The sequence below is a fragment of the Catharus ustulatus genome, unplaced genomic scaffold, assembly GCF_009819885.2.
Source record: "Catharus ustulatus isolate bCatUst1 unplaced genomic scaffold, bCatUst1.pri.v2 scaffold_86_arrow_ctg1, whole genome shotgun sequence".
NCBI classification, from domain to species: Eukaryota; Metazoa; Chordata; class Aves; order Passeriformes; family Turdidae; genus Catharus; species Catharus ustulatus.
The window spans coordinates 199,646-213,279 of NW_024879551.1; the positions used below are offsets into that span (position 1 = coordinate 199,646).

Below are 13,634 nucleotides of genomic sequence, written 5' to 3' on the forward strand. Positions count from 1 at the left end.
GACCCTCCCAAATCGCCCCCAAATTCCCCTAAAATCTCTCCAAGACCCCCCAAAAATCCCCCAAAATTGTTCCAGGACCCCCCAAAATATCCCCCAGGGACCCCAAAAATCCCCAAAATCCCCCCCAGGACCCCCCAAATCCCCCCAAAATACCCCCAGGACCCCCCAAAATCCTCATCAAGACCCCCCAAAATCCCCCCCAAATTCTCATTTTCCCCCATAAATTACTCCAGGACCCCCCAAACCTCCCCAGGACCCCCAAAATCCCCCCCAGGACCCCCCAAATCCCCCCCAGACCCCCTCAAATCCCCCAAAATTTCCCCCAGGACTCCCCAAAAATCCAAAAACCCCACCCAAGACCCCCCAAATCTGCCCAAAATCCCCCCAGGACCCCCCCAAAAATCCCCAAAATACCCCCCAGGACCCCCCAAAAATCCCCCAGGACCCCTCAAATCCCTCAAAACCCCTCCCAAGACCCCCCTAAACCTCCCCAAAATCCCCCAAATCCCCCCCAAAATCCCCCCAGGACCCCCCAAACCCCCCCAGGACCCCCCAAAAATCCCCAAAATCCACCCAGGGACCCCCAAACCCTCCCAAAATTCCCCCAGGACCCCCAAAATCCCCCCAAATTCTCATTCCCTCCCCCCCAAAACCCCTCCCAAGACCCCCCAAACCCCCCCAAAATCCCCCAGGACCCCCCAAACCCCCCCAGGAGCCCCCAAAAATCCCCAAAATCCCCAAAAATCCCCCCCAGAAGTCCCCCCAAGTCCCCCCCAGGACCCCCAAAATCCCCCCCAAGACTCCCCAAAAATCCCCAAATCCCCCCAAAATCCCCCCCAATCCCCCCAAACCCCCCCAGGACCCCCAAAATCCTCCCCAGGACCCCCCAAGAATCCCCCAGGACCCCCCAAAATCCCCCCCAGGATCCCCCAAATTCCCCCAGGACCACCCAAATCCCCCTCAAATCCCTCAAAATTTCCCCCAGGACCCCCCAAACCTCCCCAGGACCCCCCAAAAATCCCAAAATCCCCCCAAAATCCCTGCCAAAATCCCCCCCAGACCCCCCCAGGACCCCCCAAATCCCCCCCAAAATCCCCCCCCAGACCCCCCAAATCCCCCCCTGACCTTTTGGGGGCTCTGGGGGTTCCCCCCCACCCCCGGGGGCTCCGTCCTGGGGGGTCTCAGGGGGGTCTCTGGGGGGGGCTCCCCCCGCCCCTCCCCCTCCCCCCCTCCTGCAGCCTCCGGTTCTGCTCCTCCAGCCCCTCGATCTGGGCACACAGCTGGGACACAAAGAGGGGCAGGGACCCCCGAAATGGGGTCAGGGACCCCCGAAGTGCTCCCCAAATTAAACCTGGGACACTCAAAATTAACCTGGGACCCCCAAATCCACCCCAAAATAAAGCTGGGACCCTCAAATCCACCCCAAAATAAAGCTGGGACCCCCAAAAAAGGGTCAGGGACCTCCAAAAGTGAACCCAAAATAAACCTGGGACCCCCAAAATCCACCCCAAAATAAACCTGGGATCCCCAAAAAGGGTCAGGGACCCCCAAAGTGCTCCCCAAATTAAACCTGGGACACTCAAAATAAACCTGGGACCCCTTAAATTAAACCTGGGACCTCCAAAAAGGGTCAGGGACCTCCAAAATTGAACCCAAATTATACCTGGGACCCCCAAAATCCACCCCAAAATAAACCTGGGACCCCTCAAAGTGAACCTGGGACCCCCAAAAAGTGTCAGGGACTCCCAAAGTGCTCCCCAAATTAAACCTGGGACACTCAAAATAAACCTGGGACCCCCAAATCCACCCCAAAATAAAGCTGGGACCTCCAAAAAGGGGTCAGAGACCCCCAAAATTGAACCCAAATTAATCCTGGGACCCCAAAAATAACCTTGGGACCCCCAAATCCACGCCAAAATAAAGCTGGGACCTCCAAAAAGGGTCAGAGACCCCCAAAAAGGGGTCAAGGACCCCCAAAACTGAACCCAAATTAAACCTGGGACCCCCAAAAAGGGTCAGGGACCCCAAAATCCACCCCAAAATAAACCTGGGACCCCCAAAATCCACCCCAAAATAAACCTGGGAGCTCCAAAATTGAACCCAAATTAAACCTGGGACCCTCAAATCCACCCCAAAATAAACCTGGGACCCCCAAAATTGAACCCAAATTAAACCTGGAACCCCCCAAATCCACCTAAAAATAATCCTGGGACCCCCAAAATAAACCTGGGACCCCAAAAAGGGTCAGGGACCCCCAAAATTGAACCCAAAATAATCCTGGGATCCCCAAATTAAACCTGGGACCCCCAAAATCCACCCCAAATTATACCTGGGACCCCAAAAATAACCTTGGGACCCCCAAATCCACCCCAAAATAAAGCTGGGACCTCCAAAAAGGGGTCAGGGACCTCCAAAATTGAACCCAAATTAAACCTGGGATCCCCAAAAAGGGTCAGAGACCCCCAAAGTGCTCCCCAAATTAATCCTGGGACCCTCAAAAAGGGTTAGAGACCCCCAAAAAGGGGTCAGGGATCCCAGAAAAGGGTCAGGGACCCCCAAAATCCACCCCAAATTAATCCTGGGACCCCAAAAATTGAACCCAAATTAATCCTGGGACCCCAAAAATAACCTTGGGACCCTCAAATCCACCCCAAATTAATCCTGGGACCCCAAAAATAACCCTGGGACCCCTTAAATTAAACCTGGGACCCCCAAAAAAGGGTCAGAGACCCCCAAAGTGCTCCCCAAAATAAACCTGGGATCCCCAAAATTAAACCTGGGACCCCCAAAAAAGGGTCAGGAATCCCCAAATCCACCCCAAATTAAACCTGGGACCCTGAAAATAACCCTGGGACCCCCAAATCCACCCCAAAATTATCCTGGGACCCCCAAAAAGGGTCAGGGACCCCCAAAGTGCTCCCCAAATTAAACCTGGGACACTCAAAATAAACCTGGGACCCCCAAATCCACCCCAAAATAAAGCTGGGACCCCCAAAAAAGGGTCAGGGACCCCCAAAACTGAACCCAAATTAAACCTCGGACCCCCAAAATCCACCCCAAAATAATCCTGGGACCCCCAAATCCACCCCAAATTAAACCTGGGACCCCTTAAATTAAACCTGGGACCCCAAAAAGTGTCAGGGACCCCAAAATTGAACCCAAAATAAACCTGGAACCCCCAAAATAATCCTGGGACCCCCCAAATTCAACCCAAATTAATCCTGGGACCCTCAAAAAGAATCAGGGACCCCCAAAATCCACCCCAAATTAAACCTGGGACCCCAAAAAGGGTCAGAGACCCCCAAAAAAGGGTCAGGGACCCCCAAAGTGCTCCCCAAATTAATCCTGGGACCCCAAAAATAACCTTGGGGACCCTCAAATCCACCCCAAAATAACCCTGGGACCCTCAAAAAAGGGGTCAGGGACCCCCAAAATTGAACCCAAATTAAACCTGGGACCCCCAAAAAGTGTCAGGGACTCCCAAAGTGCTCCCCAAATTAAACCTGGGACACTCAAAATAAACCTGGGACCCTCAAATCCACCCCACAATAAACCTGGGACCCCCAAAAAGGGTCAGGGACCCCCAAAATCCACCCCACAATAAACCTGGGACCCCCAAAAAGGGTCAGGGACCCCCAAAATCCACCCCAAAATAAACCTGGGACCCCCAAAATAATGTCTGGACCCTCAAAACTTTGGGGATTTTGGGGGAAATTTGGGGGAAATTTTGAGGGAATTTTAGGGGGGATTTGGGAGGGATTTTGAGGGAATTTGGGGTGATTTAAGGGGGGATTTTGTGGGGATTTTCTGGGAATTTTGGGAAAAATTTGGGGAAATTTTAAGGGACTTTGGGAGGATTTTGATGGAATTTTAGAGGAATTTTTTGGAAGATTTTGGAAGGGATTTTGAAAGGAGTTTTGGGGGAGATTTGGGAGGATTTTTATGGATTTTAAGGAGAATTTGGGGAGGATTTTGGAAGTGATTTTAGAGGAATTTTGGGAGGATTTTGGAAGAGTTTTTGGAGGGATTTGGGGGAATTTTGAGGAAGATTTGGGGGGAATTTTGGAGGAGATTTGGGGGGATTTTTATGGATTTTAAGGAGAATTTCGGGAGGATTCTGGAAGAGATTTTGAAGGGATTTGGGGGGAATTTTGATGGCATTTTAAGGAGGATTTTGTGAGGGATTTGGGGATTTTTTTGGTGGATTTTGAGAGGATTTTTGGGTGGATTTTGGGGTGTTTTGGGCCTCACCTTGGCCAGCTCCCTGAGCAGGGTGCTGTTCTGGAGTCGAAAATCGTCCTCTTGGCTCTGCAGCTTCCCCTGGAGCATCCTGGTCTCACCCAGCAGGGCCTCAACCTCCTGGGGACCACAAAAAATGGGATGGGAACCCCAAAAAATGGGATGGGAACCTCAAAAAATGGGATGGGAACCCCAAAAATGGGATGGGAACACCAAAAAATGGGATGGGAACCTCAAAAAATAGGATGAGAACCCCAAAAAATGGGATGGGAACCCCAAAAATGGGATGGGAACACCAAAAATGGGATGGGAACCCCAAAAATGAACCGGGGGACCCCAAAAAATGGGATGGGAACCCCAAAAATGGGATGAGAACCCCCAAAAATTAATCCAGAGATCCCAAAATAGAACCCAGAGACCTCAAAAATGGGATGGGAACCCCAGAAATGAACCCCAGACCCCCCAAAATCCCCCTGGGACCCCCCAAATTTCCCCCCCCAGGACTCACCTGGGCCTTCTTGCTCTTGCTGAGGGCCTGGAAAAGAAGGGGAGGGGTCTCAGGGGGGATTTTGGGGGGACTTTTGGGGGTCCTAGAAGGGAATTTGGGGGTCCTGGGGGGGATTTTGGGAACCTGGAGGGGATTTTGGGGTGCTAAAGGGGATTTGGGGGTCACAGGTGAGGACAGGGGGGAAACTGAGGGGATTTTGGGGGTCCTGGAGGGGAATTTGGGGTCCCAAAGGGGATTTTGGGGGTCCCAGGTGAGGACAGGGGGGGATCTGAGGGGATTTTGGGGGTCCTGGAGGGGATTTTGGGGTTCTGGAGGGGAATTTGGGGGTCCTGGAGGGGATTTTGGGGTCCTGGAGGGGGATTTGGGAGACTTGGAAGGGAATTTGAGGTCCTGGGGGGGATTTTGGGAACCTGGAGGGGAATTTGGGGCATCCTGGAGGGGATTTTGGGGTCCTGGGGGGAATTTTGAGGGTCCTGGAAGGGAATTTGGGGGGTCCTGGAGGGGAATTTGGGGGTTCACAAAACGAACAAAGAATCATGAGGAGAAATTGGGGAACCATGAGGGAAATTTGGGATTCTTTTTGGGGGGAATCAACCCTCACCTTGTTGGCCTTGGCCAGGTCCCTGTCCAGAGTCTGCACCCGCTGCCGCAGCCCCGACAGCTCTGAGGGGGGGTCCCAGCCGTGAGGGGAGGGTCCAGGACCCCTCCCCATCCCTGGGGACCCCCAAAATTCCCCAAAATTCCCCCAAATTTTCCCCTTTTCCCGCTCGTACCGGCGCCGTTCTTGCGCAGCTCATCCGACAGCCGATAATTCTCGGTTCGCAGCTCCAGCAGCTGCGCCTGGAGAGGATCGAGAGGGGTTTGAGGGGGGCAAAAAGACCCTCGGGACCCCCACCCTGACACCCTCAGGCCTCTCCTCAATCCCCCCCCCCAACCTCCTCACAAACCTCAGATCCTCCTCAGCTCTCCCAGAGCTTCGAAACCCCTCAGGACTCCCCCAAATCCCCACCCAGATCCCCTCAGGACTCCCCCATGACCTCCCCGAGCCCCTCAGGACTCCCCTTAATCCCCCCAAACCCCCACCCAACACCATTTATAACCCCTCATGATCCTCCCACGATGATTCTCCGATCCCTCAGACCGCTGGGAGCTCCCCAATTCCACCCCCGAGCCCCCCGGGACCCCCCGGCCGCACCTGCATCCTTTGGAACTCCTCGGCCGACAGAGCCTGCGCCATCTTGGCGCTCGGGACCCCCCCCCCCACCGGGGCCGGGAGGGACCGGAAGTGGCCGCTCTGCCCCGGTGCGGGGTCATAGAGACGCCAATGCACCTCCAGCATTATGGATCATAGAGTTCGGTCCTCCCAGCCGGCCAGAGCGGCCCCGAGACCCCCAAAGTTTAGTCCTCCAAGCCGGCCAGAGCGACCAAGGGGAGCATAGAGTTCGGTCCTCCCAGGCGGCCAAAGCAGCCCCGAGACCCCCAAAGTTTAGTCCTCCAAGCCGGCCAGAGCGACCAAGGGGAGCATAGAGTTCAGTCCTCCCCGCTGAGATCATAGAGAGAGTACAGGCCGCGGAAGGTATCCACAGCACTCTCGGAGTTTTAGGAACCACCTCGTTTTTGAGGTGTTATGGAGGGTTCTGAGGGGGTTTGGGGCTTTGTGACCCTTCCCAGAGGGAGCACGGAGACGCCCTCAGGTGGAATATTGGTTGTAGAAACCGCCTCCATTTCTGGCGCCCCTCAGGGACACCCTCAGGCTTTTGAGGTCCCCACAGTGCACACGGACCTGGTGACAGCGGCTGAATCTGAGCCCAGGTGTGCCCAGGTGTGTCCAGGTGAGCACCACTTCCCCCTCAGCTGCCCTGTCAAAAACCTTCATATGCGCCATTTCCACCCTCATTGCCCTCACAGGCACCACTTGTCTCCTGATCTGTTTGATCATTGTCACCATTTCACCCTCATAGCCCTCAAAGCTCCATTTTCCCCTCAGCTGCCCCTCAAATTCTGCACAGGTGCCATTTCCTCCCTCATAAACCCCACAGGTTCCATTTCTCCCTCATGGGTTCCATTTGCCCCTCATGGGCTCCATTTCCTCCTCAGCTGCCCCTCAGACCCTTCACAGGTGACACTTCTTCCTTTATCCCCCTCCCTGACACTATTTCTCCCCTCACAGGCTCCATTTCCCCCTCAGACCATTCACAGGCGCCATTTCTTTCTTTATGCCCCTCACCGGCTCCATTTGTCCCCTCACGGGCTCCATTTCCCCCTCACAGGCTCCATTTCTCCCTCAGCTGCCCCTCAAATTCCTCACAGGCGCCATTTGCACCCTCATCACCCTCATGGATTCTATTTTACCCCTCATGGATTCAGTTTCCCCCTCACAGGCTCCTTTTCTCCCTCGGACTCTTCACAGGCGCCATTTCTTTCTTTATGCCCCTCACAGGCACCGTTTGTCCCCTCACGGGCTCCATTTCCCCCTCACCGACCCCCTTTGTCCCCTCACGGCTCCATTTGTCCCCTCAGGGCCTCCCCCGGGCTCCATTTCCCCCTCACCCGCCCCTCACGAACTTCCCGCCCTGCGCCCGAAGCAGCGCGACAATGCAAATCAACGACAAAAAACCCACAAAACTCTCAAATCATCATGTGAGCGTTATTTTGGGAAAATGTTCATATTCTGGGGATCGGTGAAAGCAGAGAAAAGTGCGGGATGAGGAGGAGAAGGAGTAAAAGAGATGGGGAATGGCCGGAGAGAGGCGCGGCCAGGGTGGAGTTATGGAGATAAGCAAGGCGCGCATGCAAATAAAGCTGTTAAAGCATCACGGGAACCAAAATCTGGGGAGAATTTCGGCATTTTAGGGATCAATACTTGTAAAATGAGGGAGAAAAGTGTAGGGAGAGACGGAGAAATTATTCTGGAAAGGATCAGAAAGGGTCGGAGGGGCGGCTCGGGGGTGTCCGTGAGGTGCGAGCGGGGCTCTGGGCGCTGGGTGCGGGGCTGGGCAGAGCTCGGCATCGCTTCTCGGCCTTTTGGCTAAGATCAAGTGTAGTATCTGTTCTTATCAGTTTAATATCTGATACGTCCTCGATGAGAGGACTTCATATTAAACGGATTTTTGGGCTCGGGAGTTGGACCCGGAGCTTGCTCCCTCCGCTCCGCGCATCGTCCCGGTATTGCAGTGCCTCCGGCAACGGTGCACCCCCGTTTTTGGGGCAAGTGAGATGGTGAAAAACAGGTGGGAAATGCGGTTATATCGGAATTCTATCACGATAGGAGCTCACCGTAGGGGCAGCGCTGCTTCCACGGGGGCCGGGGCGTGCCTGCGTAGGGGCGGCTCTTGGTTCTCGTCATGGGTCCGCAGCAGCGACTGGGACACACGGGGGGGCACCGCGGTGTCACGCGACCGCCACGTGAGCCCCCCCCCCCACGTGACACCCCACACGTGACCCCCCCCTCACGTGACCCCTCTCACGTGACCCCCTACGTGAGCCCCGCCCCCCCCCACACGTGACCCCCCCCACACGTGACCATCCCACCCGGGTTTCCACACGAGTTTTTTCCACGCGAGATTTTTCCACGCGTGTTTTTTCCACGCGTGTTTTTTCCACGCGTGTTTTTTTTCCACGCGAGATTTTTCCACGCGAGTTTTTCCACGCGAGTTTTTTCCACGCGAGTTTTTTCCACGCGAGATTTTTCCACGCGAGATTTTTCCACGCGTGTTTTTTCCACGCGAGTTTTTTTCCACGCGTGTTTTTTCCACGCGAGTTTTTTTCCACGCGTGTTTTTTCCACGCGAGATTTTTCCACGCGAGTTTTTTCCACGCGTGTTTTTTCCACACGTGTTTTTTCCACGCGAGTTTTTTTCCACGCGAGTTTTTTCCACGCGAGTTTTTTCCACGCGAGTTTTTTCCACGCGAGATTTTTCCACGCGAGTTTTTTCCACGCGAGTTTTTTTCACGCGAGTTTTTTCCACGCGAGTTTTTCCTCCGCGTGGAATAATTTCGCGTGGAAAAAACACGCGTGGAAAAATCTCGCGTGGAAACCCGCATGGGATGGTCACAAGTGGGTGGCCATGCGTGGGAAGTCACGTGTGGGCTCACGTGTGTGGGGGCTCGCGTGGAGGGGTCACGTGTGGGGGTCACGCTTGGGGGGATCACGTGTGGGGGGGGGGTTACGTGTGTGGGGGTCACGTGTGTAAGGGGGGGGTCACGTGGGGGGATCACGTGTGGGGGGGTCACGTGTGTGTGGGGTCACGTGGGGGGGGCCACGTTTGTGGGGGGTCACGTGTGGGGGGTCACGTGTGGGGGTCACGTGTGTCGGGTCGCGTGGCGGTCGCGTGGCGGTCGCGTGTCAGCCCGCGGGACACCGCGGTGCCCCCCCGTGTGTCCCAGTCGCTGCTGGAGACCCACGGCGAGAACCAAGAGCCGCCCCTACGCAGGCACCCCCCGGCACCGTGGAAGCAGCGCCGCCCCTACGGTGAGCTGCTATCGCGATAGAACCCCGATATAACCCCGTTTACCACCTGTTTTTCACCATTTTAGCTCCCCCAGGGTTGGGGGTGCACCGTTCCAGGAGGCACTGCAATACCGGGACGATGCGCGGAGCGGAGGGAGTAAGCTCCGGGTCCAACTCCCGAACCCAAAAATCCGTTTAATATGAAGTCCTCTCATCGAGGACGTATCAGATATTAAACTGATAAGAACAGATACTACACTTGATCTTAGCCAAAAGGCCGAGAAGCGATGCCGACCTCTGCCCAGCCCCGCACCCAGCGCCCAGAGCCCCGCTCACACATCACGGACACCCCCGAGACGTCCCCCTGAGCCTTCCTGATCCTTTCCAGAATAATTTCTCCATCTCTCCCTGCATTTTTCTCCCTCATTTTACAAGTATTGATGCCTAAAATGCCGAAATTCTCCCCAGATTGTGTCTCCCGTGATGCTTTAACAGCTTTATTTGCATGCGCGCCTTGCTTATCTCCATAACTCCACCCTGGCCGCGCCTCTCTCCGGCCATTCCCCATCTCTTTTTACTCCTTCTCCTCCTCATCCCGCACTTTTCTGTGCTTTCACCGATCCCCAGAAAATGAACATTTTCCCAAAATAACGCTCACATGATGATTTGCGATGTTTAGTGGGTTTTTTAATCGTTGGTTTGCATTGTCCCGCTGCTTCGGGCGCAGGGCGGGAAGTTCGTGAGGGGCGGGTGAGGGGGAAATGGAGCCCGGGGGAGGCCCTGAGGGGACAAATGGAGCCGTGAGGGGACAAAGGGGGTCGGTGAGGGGAAATGGAGCCCGTGAGGGTGAAATTGGAGCCCGTGAGGGGGAAATGGAACCCGTGAGGGGGAGAAGGAACCGTGAGGGGGAGAAGGAGCCTGTGAGGGGAAAACTGAGTCCATGAGGGGGGGAAATGGAAGCCATGAGGGTGATGAGGGTGCAAATGGCGCCTGTGAGAAATTTGAGGGGCAGCTGAGGGAGAAATGGAGCCGGTGAGGGGGAAATGGAGACCGTGAGGGGACAAATGGAGCCGGTGAGGGGACAAAGGGGGTCGGTGAAGGGGAAATGGAGCCCGTGAGGGGGAGAAGGAACCGTGAGGGGGAAATGGAACCTGTGAGGGGAAATAGGAGCCCCTGAAAGGACAAATGGAGTCCGTGAGGGGGGGCTCAAAAGCCAGGGGTATCCCTGAGAGCCACCACAAATGGAGGTGGTTTCTACAACCAGCACTGCACCCAAGGAGCTGCTACCGCGATAGAATCCCGATATAACCCCATTTCCCAGCTGTTTTTCACCACCTCAGTTCCCCCAGAAATGGGGGTGCACCGTTCCCGGAGGCACTGCAATTCCGGCACAGTGACCTACTATCGTGATATAATCCCGATATAACCCCATTTCCCATCTATTTTTCACCATCTCAGTTCCCCCAGGATTGGGGGTGCACCGTTCCAGGAGGCACTGCAATACCGGGACGATGCGCGGAGCGGAGGGAGCAAGCTCCGGGTCCAACTCCCGAGCCCAAAAATCCGTTTAATATGAAGTCCTCTCATCGAGGACGTATCAGATATTAAACTGATAAGAACAGATACTACACTTGATCTTAGCCAAAAGGCCGAGAAGCGATGCCGATCTCACCCCAGCCCCGCACCCAGCGCCCAGAGCCCCGCTCACACCTCACGGACACCCCTGAGACGCCCTCCCCCGACCCTTTCTGATCCTTTCCCCAATCATTTCTCCGTCTCTCCCTGCACTTTTCTCCCTCATTTTACAAGTATTGATCCCTACAATGGCGAAATTATCCCCAAATTTTGGTTCCCGTGATGCTTTAACAGCTTTATTTGCATGCGCGCCTTGCTTATCTCCATAACTCCACCCCGGCCGCGCCTCTCTCCGGCCATTCCCCATCTCTTTTTAGTCCTTCTCCTCCTCATCCCGCACTTTTCTCTGCTTTCACCGATCCCCAGAAAATGAACATTTTCCCAAAATAACGCTCACATGATGATTTGAGAGTTTTGGGGTTTTTTTTGTCGTTGATTTGCATTGTCCCGCTGCTTCGGGCGCAGGGCGGGAAGTTCGTGAGGGGCGGGTGAGGGGGAAATGGAGCCCGGGGGAGGCCCTGAGGGGACAAATGGAGCCGTGAGGGGACAAAGGGGGTCGGTGAGGGGGAAATGGAGCCCGTGAGGGGGAAATGGAGGGGGAAGAAGGGGCCGTGAGGGGGAGAAGGAGCCTGTGAGGGGAAACTGAGTCCATGAGGGGGACATGGAGCCCGTGAGGGGACAAAGGGGGTCGGTGAGGGGGAAATGGAGCCTGTGAGGGGGAGAAGGAACCGTGAGGGGGAAATTGCGCTCCTGAGGGGTAGAAGGAGCCCCTGAAAGGATAAATGGAGCCTGTGAGGAGACGAAGGGGGTCAGTGAGGGGGAAACGGAGCCCGTGAGGGGAAAATTGGGCCCGTGAGGGGGACATGGAGCCTGTGAGGGGGAAACTGAGTCCATGAGGGGGGGAAATGGAAGCCATGAGGGTGATGAGGGTGCAAATGGCGCCTGTGAGGAATTTGAGGGGCAGCTGAGGGAGAAATGGAGCCTGTGAGGGGGAAATGGAGCCTGTGAGGGGACAAATGGAGCCGGTGAGGGGACAAAGGGGGTCGGTGAAGGGGAAATGGAGCCTGTGAGGGGGAGAAGGAACCGTGAGGGAGAAATGGAGCCCGTGAGGGGGAAATGGAGCCGGTGAGGGGACAAATGGAGCCGGTGAGGGGACAAAGGGGGTCGGTGAAGGGGAAATGAAACCCGTGAGGGGGAGAAGGAGCCCCTGAAAGGACAAATGGAGCCCGTGAGGGGGGGGGCTCAAAAGCCAGGAGGTGTCCCTGAGAGGCACCACATATGGAGGCGGTTTTCAACAACCCCCATTGCACTGCGGAGGCTACTATTGCGATAGAATTCCAATATAACTCCGTTTCCCATCTGTTTTTCACCATCTCAGTTCCCCCAGAGTTGGGGGTGCACCGTTCCCGGAGGCACTGCAATACCGGGACGATGCGCGGAGCGGAGGGAGCAAGCTCCGGGTCCAACTCCCGAGCCCAAAAATCCGTTTAATATGAAGTCCTCTCATCGAGGACGTATCAGATATTAAACTGATAAGAACAGATACTACACTTGATCTTAGCCAAAAGGCCGAGAAGCGATGCCGCCCTCTTCCCAGCCCCGCACCCACCGCCCAGAGCCCCGCTCGCAACTCACGGACACCCCTAGTACGCCCCCGAACCCCTCCCGGCCCGGTCCCCGCCTCTTCCCGCGGCTCCTCCCGCTCCTCCCGCGCGGGTCCCGCATTTTGGGACCCCCCTGAACCGCGAAATCCACCCCGGAATCTCCTCCCAGCGTGCACCTCGCGCTGCTCATTTGCATAACCCCGCCTCTCGTGCCGGCAGCGCGGGAAGCGGAGCTCTGTGAGAATGGGGAAATATCGCGATATTTCAGTCCGAAATCGCGATTTTGGGAGTCCTGGGTGCCCCAGGTGTGAGCGGTGAGGATGGGGAGGGTCGGGGGGGGTCCCTCAAGGGGCGATTGGGTCACCTGGGGACACACCTGGGGGTACCTGAGGGCTCCTGGGGGTACCTGGGGAGCACCTGAGGGTACCTGGGGGTACCTGGAGGTACCTGGAGGTAACTGAGGGCACCTGGGAGTATCGGGGGACACACCTGGGAGTACCTGAGGACACATCTGGAGGTACCTGTGGTCACCTGGGGGCACGCCTGGGGTACCTGAGGGTACCTGGGGTCACCTGGGGGTACCCGAGGGCACCTTGGAGTGTCGGGGGACACACCTGGGGGTACCTGAGGGTACCTGGTGGTACCTCAGGGCACACCTGGGATCACTTGGGGGTACCTGGAGGTACCTGAGGGCACCTGGGAGTATCAGGGGACACACCTGGGGGTACCTGAGGGCACCTGGGGGTAACTGGGGGAGCACCTGGGGGTACCTCGGGATCACCTGGGGGTACCTGAGGGCACCTGGGAGTGTCGGGGGACACACCTGGGGGTACCTGAGGGTACCTGGTGGTACCTCAGGGCACACCTGGGATCACTTGGGGGTACCTGGAGGTACCTGAGGGCACCTGGGAGTATCAGGGGACACACCTGGGGTACCTGAGGGCACCTGGGGACACCTGGGGGATCACCTGGGGTCACCTGAGGGCACCTGGGGACACCTGGGGGTAACTGGGGGAGCACCTGGGGGTACCTTGGGATCACCTGGGGTACCTGAGGGCACCTGGGGACACCTGAAGGCTCCTGAGGATACCTGGGGGTAACTGGGGGATCACCTGGTGTCACCTGAGGGCACCTGGGGACACCTGAAGGCTCCTGAGGATACCTGGGGACACACCTGGGGTACCTGTGGTCACCTGGGG

The 13,634-nt window shown here is 56.3% G+C and overlaps 4 non-coding genes across 4 annotated transcripts; 1 reads left to right on the forward strand and 3 right to left on the reverse strand.

Annotated features, from left to right (window-relative positions):
• Positions 1-7,755: 7,755 nt before the first annotated feature.
• LOC117011548 lies at positions 7,756-7,946 on the forward strand. The gene has a single exon (XR_004421012.1). It is a non-coding gene; the product is annotated as a U2 spliceosomal RNA (small nuclear RNA).
• Positions 7,947-9,294: 1,348 nt separating this feature from the next.
• LOC117011549 lies at positions 9,295-9,485 on the reverse strand. Its single transcript, XR_004421013.1, has one exon. It is a non-coding gene; the product is annotated as a U2 spliceosomal RNA (small nuclear RNA).
• Positions 9,486-10,666: 1,181 nt separating this feature from the next.
• Positions 10,667-10,857, reverse strand: LOC117011547. The gene has a single exon (XR_004421011.1). It is a non-coding gene; the product is annotated as a U2 spliceosomal RNA (small nuclear RNA).
• Positions 10,858-12,221: 1,364 nt separating this feature from the next.
• LOC117011546 lies at positions 12,222-12,412 on the reverse strand. Its single transcript, XR_004421010.1, has one exon. It is a non-coding gene; the product is annotated as a U2 spliceosomal RNA (small nuclear RNA).
• Between the last annotated feature and the right edge of the window lie 1,222 nt (positions 12,413-13,634).